Raw genomic sequence first — 13,500 nt, 5'->3', positions numbered from 1 at the left:
TGTGTAGTACAGATTTATTGTTTGCTGGGGGATACCTGAGACTGCTCCATGAGGCGACAATAAATCAGGGCCAGGTAAGTCAACATGGTCAGCAGGTTGTACAGGTGCCGCGGAGGCTGCGCAGGCCTCGTTTTCTTAGGGGTCATTTAAACGTAAACGCATTGTCCGATGATGACATTTTCCATCTGTATGACCTTGTCAAACTGGACCTAGACCCTGAGACAGCACGCTCTCGCTCTGTCTCAGGGCTGCACAAACTCCTGGCTGTGTTGCACTTTATGGCTACTGGGAGCTTCCAGGCTGTGACAGGCGATGTAATTGGTATCTCCCAGCCCACCTTTTCCAAATATTTAAATCAGGTGAGTTGAAACATACATACACGTCTATGTCTAAGTGTTGCTTCTGTTATGTGTTATAACACAGTATTGTATTGATTACAGATCATGACACTCACCTTATATTTTGTAATGTCCACCCAGGTTTTGGATGTTTTGGAACCCCATATAGATGCCTCTATCTGCTTCCCTACCCAGGAGTCGCAGTGGCATGCAGTCAGGGTAGCTTTCTATGAGCTTGCTGGCATGCCCAATGTGCTGGGTGCCATAGATTGCACACACGTTGAGCTGAGACCACCTAGGGGCAGGTAATATGTTTTCACAAACAGACATTTTCGCCAATCCACTAATGTGCAGGTGGTTTGTGATGCAAATCTCAAAATTATGAGTGTGGTTGCAGGTTACCCTGGCAGCTGCCATGACTCCTTCATCCTCAGTCAGTCATCACTGTTCGATAAGTTTGAGGACGGACAAATGCCTGATGGCTGGCTGCTGGGTATGTTCCAAGTGTGTTGTGTGTATGTGTGGTAACTTCAAACTCCTGATTTTTGTATGTGTTTTACCATAATCCACATGTCCTAATGTTGGCTATATCTGTATTTCAGGTGATGGTGGTTATGGCTGCTACTCTTGGCTCCTTACTCCATTGTCCCAACCTGATTCTCCTGCTGAACACAATTTTAATAATGCACATAAGTCTACGCGGAATGTGATAGAAAGATGTTTTGGGGTGCTGAAATCTAGGTTTCGGTGTCTTGATAAGTCTGCTGGGCTTTTGTTGTATAGTCCCTCAAAGGTGACTAGGATTGTGTTCTGCTGCTGTTTTCTTCATAATCTGTGTTTGAGTCAACATCTGCCACATGTTGGTGATGAAGAAAACAGCCAGCAAGTAGGTGAGTTAGAAACATCTGGTGACAGTGTGAGTACAGATGTAGGGAGGCAGGTAAGGCAAGAAGTGATTGGGCGTTATTTTAACGGTAAGTATTATTGAGTTATAACTAACCTTGCCTTACCACTTTTTAAAAATGTGTTGTAGGTGTGAATGTTGTTTGTGTAGCGTTAGTGTTTGTTAATTATACTGTTCTTTACAGTTATACTGTTATTTGAATAACTTACACTGTCACTCATTAGCACATTAAACCATACACATATTGCGTGTTAAATAATGTTTTGCTTGGACACAGGCATTTTTGGTGTAACAATTCCAAAAAATTAATTTTGTATCAAACATTTCATGCATCCTTCATTTTTTTTTGTGTGTGCTGGGTGCAGAGGATTGACCTGGTTCGTTGGTCCGTGTTCTGCTGGAGCGTCTAACAGGGGAGGTAACTGGGGTCTGGCTTGGTGTTGTAGTTCCGGAGCTTGAGCTGATTTGTTGGGATGCCAACACATTAATGCTTTGGCTGAGGTTGTGTATGCTTGCAGTCAGTTGGGTATTTGTGGCAGTGTTGCTGGCAATAATTCTGGAGAGGTTTTCGTTCACTAGTTGGTTGTGTTGTATTATTTGTATGAGGGCTTGTTGCTGCCGCTGTTGTTCATCCATGATTCTGACTAAATTGGCTTGCATTTGACTGTTGTCTGCCCTCATCTGCTCCATTGAATTGGCAATTCTGCCAACCTGAACTATCAGTCTGCCTGAGTTCCGACTGAGGCGAGGAAGATGATGGGGCAGACTGGCAAGGTATTGGGTGTCGGTGTTCAGGCACGCATAGTGTTGTGCCTGTTGTGTGGTCCAACTGCTCCAAAACTCAGGGGCCATTTGTTGCTGGGGTGGTGTTGGCCTCAATTGGGGGCTATGGGATGTTTGGGCTGATTGTGTTATGTCCTGCTGCGTGGTTGGCTGGGTAGGATCGATGGGCTGCAGGTGTAGTGTGTAGGTAGGCTGCTGGTCACTTTCCTGCTGTGCGTCCTCGTCCATGATGGGTGGTTCTGTATGGGGTTGATAACAGCCACTATTTAGTTTTGTAAATATTTATTTGCTTGACGTAAACATGCCTTACTTAATAATATTCATGTTGAAAATGAAACAGAGATTGTGGGCTAAAATTACCTAGGAATCTTACCTTTTTTTACACATATGTGGCTTCTAACTTTCCATACTCAATTGAAAAATGAATTAGGGTATTGTCGGACTCTGTGCCATAATGAATGTGCAAACACGAAGAACTGTCGCCATTTTAAATTAATGCATTTACAAATTATGTATGACCCTTCCTTTTGTTAAACACACACAATACATTAAATGTGTTTTGGAACACACTCACAAATTGATCAAGGCAGTCAGTGTTGTGTGGGCAAATTACACCAAAGAAATAAAGCACACATTTCTCTGAAAAAAACCATGTAAATGTCTTAAGGTGGCATATGTTTAGAAATGTTGATGTTGTCCATGGCAAACAATTGGATTCTAGATTTAAATTTTGTTGCTGTTTATTGTTTAATTTTTAGGAATATTACATGGTTGCTATGGGCAACATCACATCTGAAAATGTAACTGCAAAAATGACCAAAAAACCATGTGCTTGTTGTTTGTGTTTATTGCCTGTAATAAGAATTAACCCAAATTTAAAATTTTTGCCAGTACACAAACAGTGGTGCAGATGAATTAACCAGGAGAAGACCTAAGGATTTGTTAAACCAGTGATATGTGCAAGGTGATAAAGGCACAAGCCAAACAGGGACGTTCAGGTTTTTTACAGTTAGGATCTGTTTTGCTTCTGCCTTGATCACCTTGCACATATCAGTGGTTTATCAATTCATTATGCCTTATCCAGGTTAATTCATAGACCACACTGTTTTAAATTTTTGTTACAATTAACTTATATGTTTACTCACCAGACAGCTGAGGCGATTGTGGATCCTCGCTTTGTGGACTCGCCAAAATTGCTTGTGGTGGCAGGGACAACACTGCGGAGACGCGCCGTTGGGTTGGTGATGATGGAGCAGCAGATTCAGCCTCAAGACGACGTCTCTTGGTTGGCCTCCTAGGCACAGTCACCGAGCCCTGTGATGGGCGCCTTAGTGGAGGAGGGTTTGCAGAAGAAGAACCTATGTGATAAGATAAACATTAACATTTTGTGCTTCTATGTGTTTGCTGAATATGTGAATACAGTGATTTCTTACCTGCATTTCCACCATCTGCATCACTTGGCAGTGTTGGCTGTGGCCTGGCTGTGCTGCTTCTCTGGCGTACTGTAAAAATAAGAAGAATTACCTTATGGACATACTTTTATTTAACAATGTTTTCTGAAAATCCTTCTTGTGATGTAAACATCTGGAACCTGATGATAAGTAAACTAAACGATGCTTAAGCTTTTCTGGCTGACTTCATTGGGTGTGTATACTTTAAATTAGAAAAAAAACCTCAAATTAATCCATACACAAAGCCAAATAATGCACAAAATTCTAATGAATAAAAATCAAATCACATAGCTTGACACAACCACAATATTGCACGCTAAGGTACCAATTTCCATTATACAAATACAACACTAGGCTCAAATATCTGCTCAAAAATGTATCTAATAATTCACAAAAAAACACAACAAAACCACAAGGGACAACCCACAACAGCACACAATAAACAAAAATCCAAATAAATCTATTGGTTTTCAAAATAAACTAACAACATATTCAACACACTTCTTTTAAATACACCTAGAAAGATTTAGTACTGATATAAAATGGATGGAAAAGGGCAAGACAACCAGATTACCAAACCAAAAAAAAAAAAATTATAATATTAACACTACATCAGTCATGGACAACCTGGGGCTCTCAAGATGTAGTAAAACTACACATACCAGCATGCACTGCAACAGATGTAGCATTCACTAATAACAAAACTGAGGCAATGCATGATGGTACTTGTAGTTTGCCAACACCTGTAGAGCCACAGGTTGGCCAGGCCTGCACGACATCACCAACACATTGTAACAATTAACAAACTGACAAACACAATTAGCTTGATTAAATTACAAACAACAAAGGACAACACACAGATGTTTACACTTTTATAAAAAAAAACAACAACTCACCATCCTGCCTTGACCGGTCAAAATCCCGGACATGAGTCGCACCAACCACTTCTGGCGGAATAAGTGAACGCACAGGCTCCTCCCAATCGCGGTAAGACGCTCGGAAGGGGTGTCCGCCCCCGGTTTGGCGGGCTGATTTGGCCTCCTTGGCCATCTTTGCCTTGACACGGCGCTTTATGTCATAAAAGCGCTTGCGACACGTGTCCTCGGTCCGCCTCACCACACCCTCACTATTCACAGCCGCAATGACCTTCCCCCACAGAACAGACTTCCTACGTGTGGACACCTTGGCAGCATCATGGCCAAACAACTGCCGATGATGCCTCATCAGCTCCCGCACCAAAGCCATATTTTCGGAATAGCTGAATTTCACATTGCGGCCAGTCTTTGTAGTGGTGCGTGGCTGCGGAGCCACAACACCATCACTATCACTGGAGGCCGCAGCAGCAGCCACCCCCTCCTCCTCACTAACCTCCTCCACCTCACTCACCTCCTCCCTCTCACTAACCTCCTCCACCTCACTCATCTCCACCCTCTCACTCACCTCCTCCACCTCACTCACCTCCTCCACCACACTGACCTCTGACTGGGACATAATCCGGACAAACTACAAATAACACTGAAAAAGAAAAACACAAAACACACTCCTCCACTACCACCACACACCCAACACACACACACACACACACACACACACACACTCACTCACTCACTCACAAACAATGACAATAGACTTGAAAAAAACAAAACAAAAAAGAAGACAAACTTTAAAATAACTACACAACAAGTATGACTAGACTACTTACACACACACAGTACAGCACTCAACAATCGCAAAATAAACCAACAAATCCACCAAATTCTCCACAAAACTCACCAACTCCTAACACACCTTCCTCTCACCTCTCCACTTGCTAAACCCACGAGGTGCGGACGGTTTGGGGCGTTTTTATAGTAATGTGCACAGACACTCCTCCATCACGAATCAAACCAATCATGGACGAGTGACAAAAACGAAACTTAGGAAAAAAACGCGGCCGGGAACGGAGAAACACTGCCGTAACCGAAATGTGACGCAGTCGTAACAAAAACCGCAGAACACGGCCGACAAACCTCTAAATCGGCCGCATTATACCTTACAAAACCACGAATGACATCGACATCGTAAAACACGAAAAATTCAAATACGACAGCTTAGTAAATGAGGCGTAACAAATTCAAAAAGTTGCACAAATACACTTTCGATGACATTCGTGATGATTCTCACTCCAAATCGATACTAATACGAATCTTAGTAAATATACCCCAAAGTGCCAAGAAGAATGAATGCAGTATTGTAGCTCCCAGTGACAGTACAGCTGAGGTTAGTCACCTCAACTGGTGAGAATAACAAGATGATCTTATTACTCTTCTCACTTTTGGCACTGTCTTATGATAGCTGTTGGTACACATTGCTTTTGCATAAACTGAGAATATTTGCAGGAGCGCTTAAATGATGAACTAACTGGCAACTGGCTGTAGCAAGTGCATGTGTAGAACTCACATTTGGCAGAAAACCCAGTGGTATCACTGCATAAAGGCAGAGCCCTTGGGTCTAATTAGTGGTATAAGCATGTATTTAAAAAATCATAGTTACTTAGTTATAGCAGGAATTTTTAATATTATGTTTTCACTAATTAGCAAATACACAGATCATTTGTTTATTGTAAAGTGTGTAGTGGACTTGTAGTCTTTGAGGACCGAAAATATATTGTGTTGTCATAGCCTGTCACTACATGTTGTTGCCTGCAAAAAAATCCCTAATGTAATAAGTCTTAAAAAGCTCCTCATTAGCTTGTAGTTACAAATAGGTAATACACTTACGTATGATTTTCACGGTATTAGAGTTGTCTAACAGAAAGATAACTTTGTTCAGAATTAAGTAAGTGGAAAAACTAAGAAGTTCATATACATGTTTCATCTTATGCTTAAATGGAATAAAATAAAACTTCACCTACTATAGTACATTTTGTATAAAATGAGTCACAGACATTAATATTCACATAACACTATTGTGGTGTAATGAACTTATATGGTATCCGGACTCCAGGTCGACAACAAAAAGGTCGACGCACCTTAGGTCGACGCCAATTGGTCGACACACCTTAGGTCGACATGGACAAAAGGTCGACATGGACAAAAGGTCGACATGAAAAAGGTCGACATGAGTTTTTCACGTTTTTTTTTTCTTTTTTGGAACCTTTTCATACTTAACGATCCACGTGGACTATGATTGGAACGGTAATCTGTGCCGAGCGAAGCGGTAGCGGAGCGAAGGTACCATGCCCGAAGCATGGCGAGCGAAGCGAGCCATGCGAGGGGACGCGGTGCTCTAATTGGGGTTCCCGGTCACTCTACGAAGAAAACTACACCAAAAAAACATAAAAAACTCATGTCGACCTTTTTCCATGTCGACCTTGTTCCTGTCGACCTTTTGTCCATGTCGACCTAAGGTGTGTCGACCAATTGGCATCGACCTAAGGTGTGTCGACCTTTTTGTTGTCGACCCTGAGTCCCAGACCCACTTATATACAACCAGTCACTCATGGACCATTTTTCTCTTATGTCACTGGCAGTGGGATGCGGTGATGTAAATGGCTAGGCAGGCACTGGCTAGTATCAGAGCCATAGTTCCAGTGAGGTGTGATGAAGTCAGTGGCTAGGGAGGCACTGGCTAGTATCAGAGCCAGTGAGGTGTGGTGAGCTCAATGGCCAGGAGGCACTGGCTAGTATCAGAGCCATAGTTAAACACGTATATGATTTGGTGGTGAGTTTTGACTATAAAAATTATTAGATTAATACAAAGATGATATGAATAATACAATGAAGATATTTAAGTTAGAAATATCTTCTTTGTATTGTAATAATTTATATAGCCCAAACAGTGGAGTATGACAGGTGAGGCTCTGCCTCCCCTCCTTACCCTGGCCGCACTTCACCGGTCACTGGTAACCAAATATTTTATGAGCCCTTGGATTTTCTTAATCCCTTGATAACCCTTTTTGTTCACTTTCAGACAGCTGCAGAGCAGAATGCTAATATCATTTGTTATAGGTTTGTTGCATGCTTTGTATGTTATGTATATATTATAGTAAGTATGACAGGGTCCATCAGGCATGTTGATGGTATATATTTTATAGTATGTGCAAGGGCGTAGCTACCATAGGTGCAGACAAGGGCCCACCTTTCCTATCAAAGTTACATGTGTTATATACATTTTTCACCATTGGGTGGTACATAGGGGCCTTTCAAACTTTTTCCTTGGGGCCTGCAATATATCTACGTATGTCCCTGGACCTGCTCATTGTAGTGTGGTATAAAATGAACTGGAGGGCATTAATGTTATATAATATGAGCCGGGGCAATGTAATGAGGCACAACATGAATGGGGTTCACTATATATCATAATATGATTTGGGGGTACTGTGTGGCATAATGTGTACTGGCAGCTCTGAAATGTGACATAGGGTGAACTTAAGCACTACTGCGATTCATAAAAGAAACTAGGGCACTACTATGGGGCATAACATTAAATAAGGCTCTACTATGGTACAGAAAATGAACTGGGGCATTATTATAGGGCATAAAATTAACAACTGCTGTAGAAAGGTGTCTCTCTAGAAGCATTGGGACGGGGGCTCCTTCAAAATGTTGCTATGGGACCCCAAAAGTTCTGGTTATGCCCCTGAGTATGTGAGTGTGTTTGGGACTGAATGGTTAAAGATAAAATGTCCTTATTCTTATACTAATTTGGAAGCTTAACAACTCTTGGATGACATACAGTCTACTCTCTCTACACTTCTGATATCAGATGTAAGATTATACTAAGTGTTATAACTTACTAGATCTGATCAGGGTTAAGCCACTGACATAGAAATAAAGGAAGATACTCCTAACGTCAGGCAACTACTGATGCTTCCCATTCCTTTTGAGAACGTACCTTTCACTATTGCTGGGAGAGCAATTGCAAAATGCAACAATATGATGTGTACTATTCTCAACATCAACAAAACACTGAGCTCAACTGTACTGGCCTCCAATACATAGATCAGTTTCTCAGTGAGAGTTGTTTTGCATTATTTGTATTCTTGTCAAATCTTGTTTTAAATTCAATGTTCAGAAAGCTCTCTTCACTACATAGAATTACAGTGTAAATAGACATACTGGGGTATATTTACTAAGATTCGTAATGTTCAGAATTTGTTTGAAGTTGAAACACGACTGACATCGGTAGTGTGAATTTGCAACTTTTTTATTTTTTTACGACTCATTTACTAAGCGTTCGTAATTTGTGTTTTCGTATTTTCCGATGTCGATGTCATTCGTAATATATTTTATGTGATCGAGGCCGACTCTTGTTTTTGCGGCCGTATTTTGTTGGGCTTTTTACGAATTTGTATCTTTAATTTCCACGGCAGTGTTTTTGACCCTTCCCGGCCGCGTTATTTTCTTACTTTCGTTTTTGTCACTCGTCCATGATTGGTTGTGTTTGTCATGGAGGAGTGTCTGTGCTCATTAGTATAAAAACGCCCCCAACCAGCCGCACCTCGTGGGTTTAGCTAGTGGAGAGGTGAGAGGAAGTTGGTGTTTTGGAGTTGGTGATTTGTTGGTCGGTTTTGGAGGTTTCTTGCGATTGTTGAGTGCTGTATTGTGTGTGTAAGTAGTCTTGTGGTAATTGTTCTGTAGTCTCTTTAAAGTTTGTGTCATTTTTAGTGTTTGTGCATTTTACTTTCAGTCTATTGTCATTGTTTGTTTGTGAGTGTGTGTGTGTGTGTGTGTGTGTGTGTGTGTGTGTGTGTGTGTGTGTGTGTGTGCGCAGTGGTAGTGGAGGAGTGTGTTTTTTTTTTTTTTTTATTAGTGTTATTTGTTGTTTGTCATTATTATGACCCAGTCAGAGGTGAGTGAGAGGGAGGAGGTGAGTGAGGTGGAGGAGGTGAGTGAGGTATAGGAGGTGAGTGAGGTGGAGGAGGTTAGTGAGGTGGAGGAGGGTGAGGTTGCTGCTGTGGCCTCGAGTGATAGTGATAGTGATGGTGGTGTTGCTCCGCAGCCACGCACCACTACCAAGACGGGCAGAAATGTTAAATTTAGCTATGCGGAAAATATGGCTTTGGTGCATGAGTTGATGCGCCATCATCGCCAGCTGTTTGGGAGTGATGCGGCCAAGGTGCCTTTGCGCAGGAAAACTGCTCTGTGGGGGAAGGTAGTAGCGGCAGTAAACAGTGAAGGTGTGGTGAAGAGGACCGAGGACACGTGTCGGAAGAGATTCTACGACATCAAGCGCCGTGTCAAGGCCGAGATGCAAAGGAGGCTAAGTCAGCCAGGCAAACAGGGGGTGGCCATCCCTTTATAGCGTCTTATCGGGAGTGGGAGGAACCTGTGCGGACCCTTATTCCGCATAAAGTTGTTGGTGCGACTAATGTGCGGGATTCGGATCGTCCTAGGCCTGATGGTGAGTTTTTTTTTACCAATCTGTTATATCTGCATATGTGTTTATGTCTAATTAGTATTTTTAAAATGATATCATATTGTTAATATATTTTTATGTTCTAAATTGATTATCTATTTGTGTTTGTTTTTAAAATATTTTGTGTTTGTATTGTGAGGTGTTAGGTAGTAATGTTTTTTTTTTTTTTGTTTACTGTCTGCTGTGTTTTACTTGTCTTTGTGGCCAATATGTTAGTGTAGATGGCTAAGTATTGTATGTTTTCTTTTTTTTTTAATTTTCTAATTTTTCATTTTTTAAAATTTAATTTTCAAATTTACTCATTAATGTAATAATTTAAAATATATGGTAATACATGTGTGTATATTCAGCTGTTGGCCATGGAAAATTAGACTACTTGGCTATGTTTTTGTCTTTGGAAATGGAACCTCATTAGCCTGTTTACAAAAAATGAAGCAACCCATTGTTTCAAAATGTATTGTTAGAAACTGTACCCATAATGGTAATCATATGTCCACATCACTAAATGTTGCTGCTTACAAAAGTACACACTGTAATTAAAGGTAATAAACACCAATGTGTAATTTTTACAGTACGAAAGCAAGCCACCACTTCCAAAACACAAGCAACACTGTCAAGAGCTGTGGATGCTGGCGATACAGGTAACGCAAAAATGACACCTGTTAATGTGGCCACCACAAAAATTCAAAATAATCTAATGTTTGCATTAATCCATAGGAACTTCAACATCGCATCACAGTCCACAAAGACGTCCTTCACAGGGGTCTGGCAGCCACACGACCAGGCCTAGCAAGAGACGTCATCCTGATGTCGCACCAACACCAGCATTAAGCACACCCCCATGTCGTATTTCAACTGTGTTGCCTCAGCCACCAGAACACATTTTGGAGAGTACTCAATCACCGGGACCACATTCCCCTCAGCTGTCTGGTGAGTAAACACAAAACACAAATTACACATCAGCCAAAAAATTAAATAATCCTAGTACTTATCCACAGCAGCAAGCACATGGCTTACAAATTGTTAAAAACAAAAAACCACTAAAAAAGTTTTGCAAATTTAGAGTGTTCTCTTGCGCCTTACAGTAGTATTGTGTTGTCATTATTTATTTGAATAGTAAAATATTGAGCTTCAGGTAGATTCACACCCTTTCACAATGGTGATAGAATTCATATTGTCATTTACTGTTTGATATTTTAATGCAAGTACGATATGGCGGGTGACAAATCACTTTTTTTCATGGTGTAAACTTTGTACCTCTGTGTGTTTGTTTTGTAAGTGTGGTATTTGTCAAACATGTGCCCACTTTTGTTTTGATGTCATTTTTTTCATCATAAAAACCAACATAATTGGCCTTTTTGATTGTGTATTCGAGTCTTGGTGAACATCCTAATTTGCTTAAGAAAAATGTTTGACAAACACGTCTAGAAAGTTAAACTAAATATGAAAACCAGCATAATTTTCGAATACACTCAAATGTTGTCCCCTTAAACCCCATACAGAACCAGACATCATGCCCCCGGAAGCCCAGCAGGAATCTGAACAGGAAACATACACCCTCCATCTGCAAGCAATAGATGTTAACCAACCAAGCACGCCACAGGAAAGTACCCCGCCACCTCAAATGTCACCACACCCACAATTGAGCCAAACAACCCCCCCGCAACAACCTGAACCATCATTTTGGGTAACATGGAACCAACAACAGGCACAGAATATTGATTGCCTACGCACACAGACCCAATACCTAGCCAGTCTGCCCCATCATCTACCGAGACTGTGAAGAAACACAAGCAGGCTCAATGTCCAGCTATGCAGAGTCGCAAACAGTATGGAGCAGATGAGAGCAGATAACAGCCAACTTATTGTTACCTTTCAGCGCATAATGGATGAGCAACACCGCCATCAACAGGCCCTCATTCAGTTAATTCAAAGTAATCAAATTATATCAGAAACCATGTCTCGCATCATAGACAACAACACAACAGCCACAACACAACTTACGGCAACCCTGGCTAACCTCAGTCAAAATATTAATTTGTTGGCACAACACCAACAAGGTTCCAGCTCAGGGACCAACACACCTACACAGACCCCAATTTCATCACCAGTTCGAAGATCAAGCCGAACCCGCTCCACTGCCCAAACCAAACCCACGTCAGCCACCAAAGAACAGCCTATGAAATAGGCCACCCTGCAGCTGGAGACACATTGTTGACAATACTAGGTCTACACAATAGCAGTTATTTGTAATGAAAACACATGTTGTACAGTAATAAATGTGAAAACTGATTGATCTGCAATGTGTTATGTGCAAAAAACTGTCAGTGTAAGAGGAAAATTCTTAGAGTTAACAATCACATGTGTTGGGAATATTCTAGCATCATTACTAACATGAACGTTTACCACATCACAGCCATAATTATGTGTAAACAATTTTGTAAGGTTGGTGTTAGTCAATGTATGTTTGTCTAATTGGCACACATTACTCAATGTCCATTATGTTGTGATAATGAGATAACATATTTCAAACACAGCTTTAGAAGAAAGTCGACACACAACAAACACAAACAATAGGCTAAACAATAATGGTTGTTAGTGCATACTAAATTATTATGTAGTATTGTGGCAAACATTACCTTTGAATGTGAAAAAGAAACTTTTAACATTATAAACACATAATTACTAACCAAAAACGCTATACAAATAGCTAAGTAACTGATACCCAACAGTTAGACATAAACACATATCAAGCAAATAAACAACACTCAGCTGACTAACTCAAGAGGGAGCAAGAGCCACATTACTAAAGAAAATACATTGGTGTGCCTTAATTGTTCATATATAAAGCACACAGGCAAATTTACTTACTGCTAAAATGTGCCAAAATCAGGTCTTGCCTTACCTGCCTCCCTATATCTGTACTCGCAGTGTCGCCAGATGTTTCTAACTCCTCTGCTTGCTGACTGTTTTCTTCATCATCATCATCATCATCATGTGGCAGATGTTGCTGCAAACACATGTTATGAAGAAAACAGTAGCAGAACACAATCCTAGTCACCTTTAAGGGACTATACAACAAAGCCCGGCAGACTTATCCAGACACCGAAACCTTGATTTCAGTACACCAAAACATCGTTCTATCACATTCTGCGTAGACTTATGTGCATGATTGTAATTGTGTTCAGCAGGAAAATCAGGGGCGGACAATGGAGTCAGAAGCCAAGAGTAGCAGCCATAACCCCCATCACCTGAAAAATAGAGATTAGCAGCATTGTAAAATATTGATGCACAAACACAGTGCTAACATAATGTGCAGGTTGAGGTAAGCACAAAATTAAACACAAATACTTGGTACATACCCAGCAGCCAGCCATCCGGCATTTCTCCAGCCTCAAATTTTTCAAAGAGGGATGACTGACTGAGGATGAAGGAGTCATGGCAGCCGCCAGGGTAACCCGCAACAACACTCATAATTTTGAGATTTGCATCACAAACCACCTGGACATTAGTTGATTGCCCAAAATGTCTATTTATATAAATATATTGCCTGCCCCTAGGTGGTCTCAGCTCAACGTGTGTGCAATCTATGGCACCCAGCACATTTGGCATGCCAGCAAGCTCA

The 13,500-nt window shown here is 41.1% G+C and overlaps 1 long non-coding RNA gene across 1 annotated transcript; it reads left to right on the top strand.

Annotated features, from left to right (window-relative positions):
* Window positions 1–10,601: 10,601 nt before the first annotated feature.
* On the top strand, window positions 10,602–12,167 carry LOC134921222 (uncharacterized). The gene is made up of 2 exons (XR_010177475.1): window positions 10,602–10,805; window positions 11,378–12,167. It is a non-coding gene; the product is annotated as an uncharacterized LOC134921222 (long non-coding RNA).
* Window positions 12,168–13,500: the final 1,333 nt, after the last annotated feature.

Source organism: Pseudophryne corroboree, chromosome 1, assembly GCF_028390025.1.
Source record: "Pseudophryne corroboree isolate aPseCor3 chromosome 1, aPseCor3.hap2, whole genome shotgun sequence".
In the NCBI taxonomy this organism is placed as follows: domain Eukaryota; kingdom Metazoa; phylum Chordata; class Amphibia; order Anura; family Myobatrachidae; genus Pseudophryne; species Pseudophryne corroboree.
Note: the sequence above shows the minus strand (reverse complement) of the source record. Positions and strands in the feature narration are given on the sequence as shown.